This window comes from Juglans regia, chromosome 3 (genome assembly GCF_001411555.2).
Source record: "Juglans regia cultivar Chandler chromosome 3, Walnut 2.0, whole genome shotgun sequence".
In the NCBI taxonomy this organism is placed as follows: domain Eukaryota; kingdom Viridiplantae; phylum Streptophyta; class Magnoliopsida; order Fagales; family Juglandaceae; genus Juglans; species Juglans regia.
The window spans coordinates 30,017,997-30,033,778 of record NC_049903.1 but is presented as its reverse complement, the minus strand read 5'-3'; positions in this window follow the sequence as shown (position 1 = coordinate 30,033,778).

The following is a 15,782-nucleotide window of genomic DNA, read 5'->3' as shown; positions in this document are numbered from 1 at the left end:
TAACCAATAAAAGTAACATCATTTTATAAAAATACCTTTATTTTATAATATTATTATGTAAAGTGTTGTAAAAAATATTGTGCTTATATCATTACTCGACCCGCGCATCTCCAATCCTTAATGGTTGTCTTAATTCCTTATCTTCTGCTTTTAGTTTCCATTGCCTTTTGCAGCCATCCTTGATTTTCCATTAAGTTAAGTAAAAAAGATTAGGACTGACGGACTGGTTAATACTTCTAATTTCCTTTCCTAGCTAGCTAGCTGCCTTGCCCTTTACTAGTAAGTAGGCTACTACTACTACTTCCTTTGTTTACAAATGGATAACAAATTTCCTCAACAATTAAAAAAGTATAACCAAAACTGACATTTTTAATAACTCCGAACCTTCAGAGCAAAAAGAGTAGCATGCAACTTACCAAACTCTTAAGAAATAACACAAAGTCCTACTCTTAGAACCCTCGTGCGAGCTTCGTTCCCCATGTAAAGGCTTACATCTCCCTCACTTAGCATCCTGAACCCCTTGAACCTACAAAGAATTAGACACATGCTCTTCTGGTATCACCCGAGGGGGGATTCAGGGGTGGTGGTAATGATCGTTTTTAGTAGTATGAGTAAGACTAGGAGTTGGGTAAAAAGGTGTTTCTATCTTATATCCTCAAACAGTTGTTTTTAAGGTATTAGCTGTTGATTGAGGGTATTAGAGGGAACTCGTTATAGTAGGGCATTGGTGTTTTTATGTAACCCCTCCCTACTACGACTTGCCTTGCACATTCTGTTTTGTTCGCATGTAAATACATTTATACCACACGTCATTCACGTGATATGATTTGATTTAGAAAATAAATTTTAAAATTGAAATCTTTCAAATCAAATCATGTTATGTGGATGTAGTGTGGTGCATGACACTAGAGGTCGTATAAATAGCCATAAATAACTATGATATGATATCCTTTGAGATGGGATAAGGGAATTCCTATTATTTTGTTTTAATATTCTCTTTTATTCTCTTATTAAAGAAAAAAATTGGAGAATAAAATAGCAAGGAAAAAATTAGTAATAACCCAAGTAGGGATAGCTACATTCAATTCAACATTTTGCTCATTCCAACTTAATAGATTAGGTTTATCATTGCTGAAATTGACCCCAAAAAAGTAGGTATAGCTAGTCCATTAATAGCCAAATTCACATTATAAAAATCTCGATCGAACTTTCCTAATATAGGGGCTTCCTAAAAGGATTTACTAAATTCGTCAATTTATACCAAATGATCAAAATGACCAATTAATTATTAAAACAATTCCTTTGTGGTGATAATAAAGGGAACAATGATATCATAGGATCAAAATCTCATAATGGAGAAAGATAGACACTTGAAGTAAGCTCTACCATTTTTATTTAGCATTTAATACCACTTAAAAGATGCACACAAACATCAATAAATATTGTAAAATTCACTAAATTTAGTGCTTAAACTCACCCTATAACATATTTTAGAAATCATATACTATACATATCGCTGCTCACCTTGCCTACTTCTAGTAGTAGTGTCCTATCTCCTTTGATTTCCCTCTTCCCAACGATACCATTGATAAGATCAATCAGCAAAACATTAGCCCTTGACATGCGCTCCTTCCATTCATGTTCATTACAGTTTAGGAATGTACAGCTATAGCTTTCTGTATATATGTTTCTTACCTTCCCTGTATTTATTTCCTTACTTGTAAGTCAACTATAAGCGTATATAGAATACAAGCTCTACTTTGTCATCACTGTGTGGGACAGTTTATTCTCAAGTTCTTTATGGTATCAAGAGCCTATACAGTGAAATTTAGAGAGAGGTTTTTTTTTTCTCCCTTAAATGGCAAAATCGTCTTCTTCAAACATAGAATACCCCTAACCCATAACACAAAATGTCACCAACTTTGTCTCTCTACGACTCACACCAACCAACTTTCTTCTTTAGGAGACTCAAATGCTCAACATTTTGGAGAGCTATGATCTCCAGGAATTCATAAGTGATGAAACACCCCAACCTCCTTCAATTGTTGAAGGTGCAGAAACTAGGGTGATTTCCATCCTGACATTCCTAAAATGGCGGAAAACAGATCGCCTAGTTAAAGGATGGATCACTGCCACACTATCGAAGGAAGTCCTCGGTATCGTCGTTGGCCTCAACACTGTTGTTGAAGTCTGGAATGCATTGCTGCATTCCTTTGCGCGTGACTCATCCTATCGTAGCCTTGCTCTAAAGCAGAGGCTCACTTCCATTTCTCAGGGCACGAATAGTTTACCAGTGTACTTGCGCCGCTTCAAAACTATTTGTGATGATCTTTTGGCCATTGGGAAGCCAATCTCCAATCATAAAAAATCGTGGTGACTTCTTAATGGTCTCGGCAAGGAGTATTAGGTCTTCACCACTACAATGATGCGTCCGCCAATGCCATCATATTTAGATCTTGTTACCTTACTCGAGAGCTACACTAAGCGTAACAAACTGGATGCACCTCCTCCTCAAATGGCCTATTTCACTCAGAAAAATAATAAATACAAGAAGAACAACCAGACGTTCAATTCAAAGGGACGTGGTTTCCATCAAGGTAACTATTCTTCCTCAAAACCTCCAAATACAAACTCAAGACATCAGCCATCCTCTGCCTCCACTCCAAAAAATGGTCCCCAAGTATGCCAGATCTGCAACAGGCACAATCACACAGCCATCAAGTGCTTTGATCGGTTTAATCACTCCTTCCAAGCCAACAATATCCCACAAGCACTTGCTGCAATGAAACTTGCAGAGACTCTCAGGACTCGGACTGGTTCCTAGACTCTGCAGCCATTGATCATGTTACCAACAATCCAGGTAATCTCTATGACATTAAGCCTTATACTGGCTCTGATGGCCTTATGGTTGGAAATTGAGTATCTCTTCCTATAACACATACTGGAAAGGCCTTCATAGGTTCTCATCTCCAACTCAATGATGTTCTTGTTGTGCCTACTATCACCAAAGATTTATTGTCAGTTAGCAAACTCACAACAGATTACCCACTTATTGTTGTTTTTTATGGTGATGGCTTTATGATCAAGGAGAAGGCAACTTAGAAAATTCTAGCGAAAGGGCATAGGCGTGGTCGACCATATGCATTTGATGGAGACCCAACTACATGTTTTTCTTCATGATTTCAGAAGACAGATTCTGCAAGTTGGCATTCACAGCTTGGACATCCTCACCAACAAGTCTTGGATTACTTGCACTCAAATAAAATGATTTCATTTTCGAAATCTAGTAGTCATACCATCTGTGCTAGTTGTCAAAAAGGAAAATCATGTAAACTTCTTTTTCTTCCAAGAGATAATAAAATATCATCTCCTTTTCAAAAGATCCATTGTGATGTTTGAGGACCTACCCCAGTTTTGTCCAGAGAAAAGTTTCGGTTCTACACCATCTTTGTTGATGAGTTCACTAATTTTACATTGTTTTTTTCCAATGCAACATAAATCTGATCTACTCAACTGCTTTGATGTTTTCTATAAGCATATTGAGTGTCAATTTAATGGAAAAATTCGTATATTCCAAAGTGACGAGGGTGGTGAATTCTCATCGCATGCCTTTGCATCTTATTTACAATCAAAAGGAATTGTTCACCAATCATCTTGCCCACGGACACCTGAACAAAACAGCAAGACAGTAAGAAAACATTGAAACATTACTGAACTTGGACTCACAATGATGTTCCATACTCATCTACCTGCATGTTTCTAGACCGATTGCTTCTCTACAACTATTTTTCTCATCAACCGACTTCCCTCCAAATCCCTTAGCATGGAGTCACCATTCTATCGACTCCACAATAGACATCCAGATTATCGGAGTCTTAAGGATATTGGGAACTCGTTGTTTTCCCTTTCTTGGCAATTATCGAGATACAAAGCTTAACCCAAAATCTATTCCATGTGTCTTCATCGGGTACTCAAACAAGCACAAGGGGTACAAATGTTTGCATCTTCCCACTGGCTGTATCTACATATCACAGCATGTTGTATTTGATGAGTCCGTCATGCCTTACTCATCACCAACACACCTATACGGCCATGCCACTATTGATGGAGATTTATCATTTTTTTTCGATTGGGACACAAGCTGTACAACTCCTACAACAACTGTTTTGCCACTGTTTACATATGCAACTCCACTACCATTGTCGCCATCTCCTTCAGAACCTAGTGCAGTACCATTGGCCCTCTTCTTGTCGAACCACCAATTGGGGTGGTGATCCCAATGACCGAAACTCAACCTCTAGCTTTGGTGTCTTTCTTGGCAACTATCTGGTATCTTGGAGTGCCAAGAAGCAAGTTGTAGTCTCTCGATTCAGCACTGAGATTGAATATCATGCAATGACCCTTTGCACATATGAGCTTTTTTTATTACGTACGCTCTTTAAAGATTTGTGAGTCCTTCTTTTGTAGCCTCTCTTAGAGTGCCTTGGCCTTAGCTTCCAATCACGTATTCCATACACGAACTAAGCACATTGAGGTTGATTATCACATTACTCGTGAGAAGATTCTCAATGGCAACATCCTCCTCAGATGGGGTGTTTGACATCTTCACCAAGAGTCTCTCCACTTCTTGGATTTGCTTCCTTAAATCCAAGTTTCTGGTTTAGCCCCTCCTCATCAGTTTGCAAGGGCATGTTAAACCACACAATTCAGCAGGCCACATAAACTCTCCCACTACCACTTCAACCACATCAGTAAAGGAAATTGTGCAGCAACTTCAGCACTCATCACCTCGTGTCACAACACCATTTTCTAGCACAGATTATGACAACAACTCAGAATATATGATCCACATGCCTAATTAATAGAGATCAATCCTGACACCAACATTCAAAACCCACTAATTCTAGATTCTCAATTGCTGTAAATTCTATGTATAGGAAGCTACATATCTATCAAATATTGTACATTTGTCAAGTTTGATCGTTCCTTTCTAGTTTACATGTACAACTTATCTATATATTTGAAATGCATTGAATGGTTTTGATTATCTTGATCAAAGCAATTTTCTATCATATAGGATAGCACACGTTTTATGACATAAACAGAGTTGAGAAAAACATCTACCGTCTATTATAAGTTTGAGAGACCTAAAGTGAGTAAGGAGAGTGAGACCTATCTCAAGGGTGTGTCTTGATTCTCTCTCGGTCAATCCATTTTGTTTTGAAGAGTATGAACATGACTTTTGATGGTGAATCCCATGCTAGACCTAAAAGGATTGAAAACACATAGCGTACTCCCCCTCCAACATCATATTGATGTTTATGTATTCTGCATAAGAACTGATTTGCAACAAATGCTTTAAATTGACAAAGCATTCCTATGTCAAATTTGGATGGAAGAGTGTAAAGTCACATGTATCTTGAAAAATTGTTCACAATGATGTAGTACTTACACTCCCCAATGGAAGGAAGAGAGGCAGTCCAAATATCTATGTGAATCGATTCAAAGGGAGAAATTGACACTCTTGTAAATGCAGTAAATGAAAACTTTTTACAAGATAGTATTATGATGAATTGGTAATTGAAAGAAGAAAACATTGCTACTGCATTATCGTTAAAAAAATATTTGAATAGAAAGAAGATTGGTTGAGACCTTGGGACAGTGTAAAATGTGTTAAAATGAAATTGAGTTTGAGAGGGATGTATAATGGAGGAACCAGTGTTCTGAATATTGAACCATTCTCCATCACCAACAACAATTGTCTCGTGACCCTAATAAAGATATTGAGCGGTTAGATTTTCGAGATGATGAGTGGAATACACGTTGGCCTGGTTATCAGCATACCAAAGTCGATCTTGAAGCTTATAATTGAAATGTGCTACCAGTGCATCAAGTTGAGAAGGTAGGTGGAAACCATGGTAGGAGTAGTCCATTCGGTGGAAAAAATTAAGGGTTTGATGATTGGTCTTGCCATGGATTTGGCACAAAGCCTTGTTAGTTTTCTTGAAGGTTTGAACATATATATGTTTGTTGCTATATCTGGCATGCAATGAGTAGAAATAGAAGGCTTGGGAGATGCCAAAGGCTTATGGCCTGATGGCACAAGACCCACATCTCCAAAATGGAGATCATGGGTTTGACCCTCCTCCCCTATTGTAAAATAAAAAATAAAAAGCTTGGGATGCCCATTTTGAGGAGAAAATCTATATGTATGAGGATTTTTGCCATTCTTTTTTGAATTGTTAAGGACCATTTCAAAGAGAAAAATACTTGTTTGACCTGAGAAGCGCCTTATTTTTGCACAAAAAGTGCAAAGAACAAGGAGTTTGGTGTAGCAGATCGCTATTGTTGGATAATAATTTCATGATGAGTAACTCGATCATCTAGATATTTAACAAAGGACGGAGTAATATCTCGTGTGGCTAAAGAAACAGATGTAATGAAGGGCATGATCATGTTCAACCATATGTGGAGAAACTGATCCTTTTTCGCCCAAGTAGCATTGGTCAGGATTGTGATAACTTTTGTGAGATCCATAAATTCTTGTATTTATAATTCAATACATATATATATTTTATTTTGTGTGTTTTCGGTTTGGACTTCTTTTATTATTGTATTTTTATTTTACTTGGGTTGTGTGTGTGTGTGTGTGTGTGTGTGTTTTAAGTCAAGCCCAACCCATGTGAGTGATAACCCAGCTCGTGCGTTTATTGAACCCAGCCCGTGTAGCATCTGAAGCCCAGCCTTGTGATTAGAGGGCCCAGCCCGTGCGGAAGTTAGGAACCCATCCCCTTATTGATCCAAATGGCGCCATTTTGGTGTGAATCCCTTAGGGTTTCAAACTTTTTCTCCTTGCGTCGTGCGATTTCTTCTTCCTTCTTCTTTACTTCTTCTTTCTTCTTCTTCCTTCTCGATTCTTCTTCTTCCAGCAGCTACCAATGCCATTTTCTTCCCTCATTCAGTGCACGGCAGCGCAGAAAAGTACTTTCCCTCACCACCAGCCACCACCTCCTTTCCTCCACCTCATGGCAGCTCTGTGTCGTTCAGTGGAAGCTCCGTTGGCTCACTGTCTAGCTGCCACTCCACGCAGCCACCATCTTCCACCTCCTTCTTCCGTTTTCTTCTCCGTGTCGTGAGGCAGTGCACTACAAAGAGTTTTTGTCCAGCTGCCGTGCCACATGTCCACACTTTAGCCTTCCTCTCCTCCACGACTTGCGCTGCCAGATTTGTTTTCTCTACCCGTGAGGCACGCAGCCGCTTGCTACCGACTTGGTTGGCCTATAAATAGGTATGGATTCCTCTCTTCTCAAGGGATTCGAAATTTGTTCATCTCTCTTTCTTTCTCTCTCAAACCGAAATCTTGTTTTCCAAATTTTGTGGTTGTTGTCCCGTAAGTGTTGAGCCTTTTTGCCGTGAGCACCACCGCTAACCACCACACTTAGTATTTTTCCCATGGTTGTTTGACCACTCTGAGAGTTATCCGTGTGTTTCAACTTGTATTTTGACTCAACCCGTGAGTTGAGAGGCCTTTTTGGCATTGCTTCGCCTTGAGCTCCGCCGTATGCCGCCACTGTGCCGCCACTTTTGGCAACACCCCCTTTCGAGCGATCTTTCAGAAATTCTCATCTTCGTGAGTGAGTAATTTTTCATCGCAATTGTGAGATTTAAATTGACATTATAATTGGCATTATTTGTAAATTGTTGGATTGTTGGAATTGGGCCTTAGGCCGTCAAAGTGTTGGGATTAAATTGCAGTTAATGTTGGTGTTGGGCCTTGGGCCGGATTGGAATATGAGATTACGCATATAGTTGTGAAACTGTATATTTGTAAATTGTTGAGATTTTATGTAAATGAGATATTTAATATGTCATCCAATAATTGTTGTACACACTCTAAGCACTGGTCGTTAGGGTGCGTGATCCGTGTGGTTATCATTCAGGTGTCACGAACTCCACAAAAATAACGCGTGAGGGTCGAGGACGCCACAGGTGGTATCAGAACAGTCTGGCTCTGGGTAAAACCATAAAAATACCTAGATGCAGTACTTCAAAATTTTATTGTTTATTTAAATTAAATATCGAGTTTTAAAATACGCATTTTTTCAGAAAGATGGACCGATCAGGAATGCCACATCCAGAACCTAAGGATGACTTGTCTTGTATTGATGGGAATCTCGCTATGGCTAGAGCCTTAACTCGTATGACAGAATTTCTTCAGCAGAATTTTCCTCCACAAAGGTAGCAACAGAATGATTGTTCGTATGAACGCTTTTTAGCTCATAAAACCCCTGCTTTTTCTGGACAAGAAGATCCACTTCGTGCTGGGAGATGGATTAGTGATCTTGAATTTGAGATATGTGGGTGTACTGAAACCCAGAAAGTGCTATACGCAAGTTACCTGCTGCAAAGTGATGCAACTGATTGGTGGGGGACCAAGCGGGAGCTTCTTGAAATGGAGTTAGGATCAATTGCAGCGGTATCTTGGGCGCGTTTTAAAAATGAATTCAATGATCGTTTCTTCCCAAACACTATGAGGAAACAAAAGGCCCGAGAGTTCAACAATCTAGTGTAAGGGGAGATGACGGTCGAGCAGTATGCCCGGAAGTTTATAGAACTCAGAAAATTTGCTATGCATTTGATTGCTACAGAAGAAATGCGGATCGAGCGATTTCAGGAGGGTCTACGGCGAGAGAACTGTAGACAGGTCGCTTGTCTGCAAATCCCGACCTTCTAGCAGTTAGTGGAGGTTGCTACGATTGCATAGCAGGAGTTTATTGACCCTATTGCTGCTCCGATTGGTCAAAAGAGAAGAGATTTCGGGGAAGGTAGTAGTTCCGGGTCTGCACCTAAGTTTACTACCAGGACTGGGGCTCAACCGCAGATGGCCACTGGGGTACGAATGGGAGGATCAGCTCTAATATGTGGCAAATGTAATAGGTCGCATGTATGTGAGTGCCGTCTGTCTGGGATTCAGTGTTTCAGATGCGGACAAATAGGACATCTTGCCCGCAATTGCCCTACCATGATCCAAGCAAACCGAGGCGGTTACTATGGTGGAAGGACTACCCCAAGGCCAACTGTTCAGGCTAGAGTGTACGCAGTGACCCTTGGTGAGGTTGATGATGAAGCTCCGGAACCCAGAATGCTAGAGTCATCACAGGTACATATTTCTATCCAATCATTTAAAATTGCTATACCGTGTGATTTGATTTATAGATTTTATCGATAATTTTAATCCCTTTAGGTAGAGTTCGACTGTATGAATTTTATGCTTGCACCTTGTTTGATTCGGGAGCATCTCACTTGTTCATATCTATCACTTTTGCATGAATGTGCAACCTAGTTTTTAAACCTTTATCGCAGTTTTTGGTAGTGAAATTACCAAATGGAGAGACTGTGTGGTGTTCAAAGGTTACCCTAGGTTGTCCTATGATTATTAGTAGAATGACTCTTAAGGCAGATTTGATAAAGTTTAAATTACTTGAGTTTGACAATATTTTAGGAATGGACTGGTTATATCAGTATTTTGCCAGCATTAATTGCCGTAGTCAGATAGTTAGTTTCCAACTACCCAAAGGGAAGTATTTAGAGTTTGCAGGAAGTAAGATAAAGTCAAAACCTGCAGTTATATCTGCCATTCAAGCAAGTAGAGACTTAGCAAATGGAGCGAATGCCTTCTTGGTTCAAGTGGTTCTGCACTTTTGGAGAAGAAATCTTTAGCAGATATTCCAATTATGAAGGAGTTCTCTGATGTGTTTGTTGATGATTTGCCAGCTTGCCACCTGTTCGTGATTTGGAGTTTGTCATCGATCTGAAAGCCGGTGTGGCACCAGTTCATAAGGCTCCGTACCGAATGGCACCAACAGAGTTAAAAGAGCTGAAAAGTCAATTGCAGGAACTAGTAGATAAGATGTTTATTCAACTTAGTTATTCACCTTGGGGAGCACCAGTGCTATTTGTTAAAAAGAAGGATGGTACCCTTAGAATGTGCATAAATTACCGAGAGCTCAATAAGGTAACCATCAAGAATAAGTACCCTCTACCTCAAATTGATGATTTATTCGATCAACTCCAAGGCGCAACTACTTTTTCAAAGATTGACTTGAAGTTGGGATACTATCAATTGAGGATAAAGGATCAGGATATACCTAAGACTGCCTTTAGGTCTAGGTATAGGCAGTCTTAGGTACATTATGAGTTTAAAGTGATGCCTTTTGGATTAGCCAATGCCCCTACAGCATTTATGGATATGATGAATAGAATATTCCGACCCTATTTGGATTCCTTTGTGATAGTTTTTATTATGATATATTGGTCTATTCTCGAGAACCGGAAGAGCACGCCAGTCACCTCCGATTGGTTTTGGGTAAGTTGAGAGAACATCAACTTTATGCAAATTAGAACAAGTGTGAGTTTTTGTAGGAGGAAATTAAATTTCTTGGTCATGTTATGCCCCGAGATGGAGTAGCAGTTGATCCAAGTAAAGTCTAAGCTGTCTTGGCATGGCCACGTCCTTCATCGGTGCACAAAATTTGGAGTTTCTTGGGACTTACCGGTTACTATCGCAGGTTTGTGGAAGGCTTTGCTCGATTGTCTGAACCTCTCACTACTCTTACCAGGAAAAAATGTGGAGTTTGTTTGGTCCGACAAGTGCGAGAAGAGTTTCCAAGAGTTGAAAAAGAAGTTAACTACAACACTTGTTTTGGCGCTTCCTAAACCACACAAGTCGTTTGTGGTTTTTAGTGACGCTTCCAAATTTGGTTTGGGATGTGTTCTTATGCAGAAGGGAAGAGTTGTGACGTATGAATCCCGCCAATTGAAAAATCATGAAAAGAATTATCCCACGCATGATTTAGAGTTAGCATCTGTGGTTTTCGCTCTTAAGATTTGGCAATACTATTTATATGGGGAGACTTGTGAAATCTACACTGATCATAAGAGTCTTAAACATCTCTTCTCGCAGAAAAATCTTAATATGAGACAGAGAAGATGGTTAGAATTAATCAGTGATTATCAGTGTGAGATTAAGTATCATCCAGGAAAAGCAAATCAGGTTGTGGATGCGCTCAGTCTGAAGTCTTTTTCGGTTGATGAGGCTGAGTCACCAGGGTTAGACTCTATTCTTTTTGGTATGAGGAGACTTCTTGCTGAAAGTTTGCAGTAGGAAGAGGTATTGATTTCAATACATGATATACGAGTTCTTGATTTTGAGGAATTAAAACTCTGCAAGAAAATGACTCTAAGTTGTTAGATATTAGAGAAAGAGTCAAGAAGTCACAAGGACCCGCGCATTTCAGTCTAAGCAAAGATGGCATTCTTTTATTCCAAAATTTTCGGGATATTCCTACAGGTTCAGAATTTAAAGAAAGAATCTTGGCTGAGGCCCATGAAGCCCCTTATTCAGTTCATCCTGGAAGTACAAAGATGTACCGAGACTTGAAGAAAAGTTTTTTGTGGGAAGGATGAAGAGAGGCATTGCTTTGTTTATTGCAAAATGTACAACTTGTCGGCGGGTTAAAGCTAAGCATCAGAGGCCTGCTGGCCATCTTCAACCCATCCTTATTCCCGAGTGGAAATAGGACGCAATGGATTTTGTAATAGGACTACCAAGGATGCCTAGTGGGAAGAATTCAATCTGGGTAATTATTGATCGGCTGACCAAGAGTACCCATTTCTTACCTATTTCTAACACTGATACTTTGGGAAGTTTGACTCAGTTGTATGTCAAGGAAATTGTGCGTCTTCATGGAATACCCAAGAGTATAGTGTCAGATAGGGACCCACATTTCACGTCTCATTTCTGGAAGAGTTTGCAGACAGCTTTGGGCACCAAGTTGAAATTTAGCAGTGCTTATCATCCTCAAATTGACGGCCAATCAAAACGCACTATTCAGACCCTTAAGGATATGTTGTGAGCTTATGTTTTGGATTTTAAGGGAAGTTGGGAAAGTCATCTGCCGCTGATAGAGTTTGCTTATAATAATAGTTTTCAAGTGACTATTCAAATGGTCCCTTATGAAGCTCTATATAGGAGGAAGTGCGGATCTCCTATGTTTTGGGATGAAGGGAACTTGCTTGGACCAGAAATTGTTCAGGAGATGAGGAATCGGGTTCAAATTATAAGAGACAATATGGCAGCAGCACAGAGTCGTCAGGAAAGCTATTCGGACACGAGGAGAAGAGATCTATTATTTGAGGAAGGTGATTGGGTATACCTCAAAGTTTCTCCAATGAAAGACATTAAACGTTTTGGTAAGAAAGGGAAACTTAGACAGAGGTATGTTGGCCCTTTTCAAATTCTGGATAAGGTTGGACCTATTGCTTACCGTATTGCCTTACCAGAATATTTTGGAAAGATTCATTATGTGTTCCACGTGTTGTCATTGAAGAAGAGTTTTGGATAGCAAGAGTCACGTTTCGTTGACCCAGGAAGCATTCAACTCCAGCCTGATCTCATGTATGAAGTTATTCCAACTCAGATTTTGGACAGAAATGAGCAACAATTGAGATCCAAGATGATACCTCTAGTTATGGTATCATGGGGAGATCCTTTAACTCAGGATTTCTCGTGGGAGAGAGGGCAGACATGAGAAAGTTTTACCCTTATTTGTTTGGGTAGTTTTGGATGTTTGTTTTTCTTTCTCAAGCTTGTGTTGAGCTTTGTAATATATCTTGTTTTGGAATCAATAAAGAACTTGCCAATTTCGAGGACGAAATTTATTTTAAGGGGGGAGGTTTTGAGATACATAAATTCTTGTGTTTATAATTCAATACATATATATTTTATTTTGTATGTTTTCGGTTTGGACTTCTTTCATTATTGTGTTTTTATTTTAATTGGGTTGTGTGTGTGTGTTTTAAGTCAAGCCCAACCCGTGTGAGTGATAACCCAGTTCTTGCGTTTATTGAACCCAGCCCGTGTAGCATCTGAAGCCCAGCCTTGTGATTAGAGGCCCCAGCCCGTGCGGAAGTTAGGAACCCAGCCCCTTATTGATACAAACGGCATCGTTTTGGTGTGAATCTCTTAGGGTTTCAAACTTTTTCTCCTTGCGCCGTGCGATTTCTTATTCCTTCTTTTCTTCTTCTTTCTTCTTCTTCCTTCTGGGTTCTTCTTCTTCCAGCAGCTGCCGACGCCATTTTCTTCCTCCATTCAGTGCATGGCAGCGTAGAAAAGTACTTTCTCTCACCACCGGCCACCACCTCCTTTCCTCTACCTCATGGCAGCTCCTTTTCATTCAGTGGAGGCTTCGTTGGCTCGCTGACCAGCTGCCGCTCCACACGACCACCATCTTCCACCTCCTTCTTCCATTTTCTTCTCCGTGTCGTGCGACAGTGCACTCCGAAGAGTTGTTGTCCAGCTGATGTGCCACACGTCCGCGCCTTAGCCTTCCTTTCCTCCACGGCTTGTGCTGCCGGATTTGTTTTCTCTACCCATGAGGCACGCAGCCTCTTGCTATCGATTTGGTTGGCTAATAAATAGGTCCGGATTCCTCTCTTCTCAGGGGATTCAAAATTTGTTCATCTCTCTCTCTCTCTCTCTCTCTCTCAAACCGAAATCTTGCTTTCCAAATTTTGTAATTATTGTCCTGTAAGTGTTGAGCCTTTTTGCCGTGTGCACCATCGCGAACCACTGCCCGTGTGTTTCAACTTGTATATTTGACTCAACCCTTGAGTTGAGAGGCCTTTTTGGTACTGCTCCGCCGTGAGCTCCACCGTGTGCCGTCACTTTTGGCAACACCCACTTTCGAGTGATCTTTCAGAAATTCCCATGTTCGTGAGTGAATAATTTTTCATTGCAACAGTGAGATTTAAATTGACATTATAATTGGCATTATTTGAAAACTGTTGAATTGCTGGAATTGGGCCTTGGGCCGTCGAAGTGTCGGGATTAAATTGCAGTTGATGTTGGTGTTGGGCCTTGGGCCGGATTGGAGGATGGGATTATGCATATAGTTGTGAAACTGTATATTTGTAAATTGTTGAGATTTTATGTAAATGAGATATTTAATATGTCATCCAATAATTGTTGTACACACTCTGAGCACTGGTCGTTGGGGTGTGCGATCCATGTGGTCATCATCCCGATATCACGAACTTCACAAAAATAATACGTGGGGGTCGAGGGTGCCACAACTTAGCCAATAGAACTAGTAATAGTGTGATGAGGGCACGGTCTTTTCCATTGGGTAATGCCACAACCATCGTTCCTCCTTTTCCCTTTTTGCTTCCTGCTTGATGTGGGTATGCCATGGCATGCTATTTTTTTCGTTCATTTTTACTTCTTTTTTTTTTTTCTTCCCACGTCGTCTTTCCCATTTTATTTTGTCTTTCCCATACTCGCCGATCACCTCTCTCTTTCTCTCATCATCTCCCTCAACTTGTACTGTCCCCTAGCTACTTCCCTCACTGTTCTTTTGTAATTTGTTTCTTGCTTTTATTCGTTCTCTTTCAGATCTTCTCAGATACTATCATCCAATTGATACTCTAATTACCTTCTATCCGTCCTTTTCCATTTTCATTATAGCTTTATATGGTCTTTAGGACATAAATGCATACCTCTTTCATGGTTTTTCTTTCAATTTCATATAGATCTGTATTTTCGCTGCAGACCCTATTTTTCTCTTTTGATTTCCTAATTCTTAATAGTATACATGTTTTAATTTTGATAATTACTGGACGGGTATTTTGGAAAAGAAAACATTTTCTAGACATAAAATCTACATCAGTTGCTTTGTTCTGATCGAGACTAAATTCTATGTGTTCTGCTTCTACGCTGTCTCGCTTTGTTTCAACGATATATAGATGATTTTTATGCTATTCTTTGATCGATATGGAATGGGACTATGTGCTTTTGCCTTTTTACTTTCTTGAGGTCATATAGCCATTAATGACGAAATGGATTGGAGGGAAAAGACGAAATGGGAAGTAACAATGAAGGAAATAAAAAATATAGCATACCATGGTGGCATACCCATGTCAAGCTGGAAGTAAAAAGGGAAACGGTGGCCGTAACATTTCTCTTTTCAATTAAACAGATTCAACACCCGATTCTTTAGAGACTTTTCGATTCCGCCGCTGTTTTTAATGCAGTAATTGTTCAGTTTTCTTTGCCTTTTTTTTTTTTAATATTAAATACAAATTATAAACTTCATACAAATTTTTTATAAAACAATAAATTCTACTAATGAAAATATTTATTTTACATTTTTTAAGGGTTTATTTTTTTATAAAAACTTGTATAAAATTTATCTGAGACTTATACAAATATATTTTTTTTTTAAACTTCATGTAAACGATGATAATTGTATCTAAAACTATAGTAATTCATTTAATCAAAATTAATGTTGCTTGTAAACAAAGGATGCGAGGGAGTTCACTAGTCATCATTTTCTTCCAAGTTTGAACCAGCCTTTGTACGAATCAGTTATAACCAAACGTCAAAAACTCTTCAGTTCACCGTATAATTATTGGTGTGCTTAAGACTTTAGGGTCGATATAATAAAGCCAAATAAATGCCCTTTCCCTTTCATAATGCCAACTACCACCAAATTACAGGAAGGCAAAACCCATCAATCCACCAATCATCATACCCGTCGGCCCTTTGCTTTCTTTTTCTTGCATTTACTTCCTCAAGCGATAAGGATAGAAGTAGGAGAAATAGATGGACAGAGATCCTCCAATTATACGTCAACAAGCAAGCACATGATATGTGAATCAACGACAAATTGTTGACTCGGATGCTCAAGTTTTTCCGATATTTTTTCAGATGAACCGGACAGAGC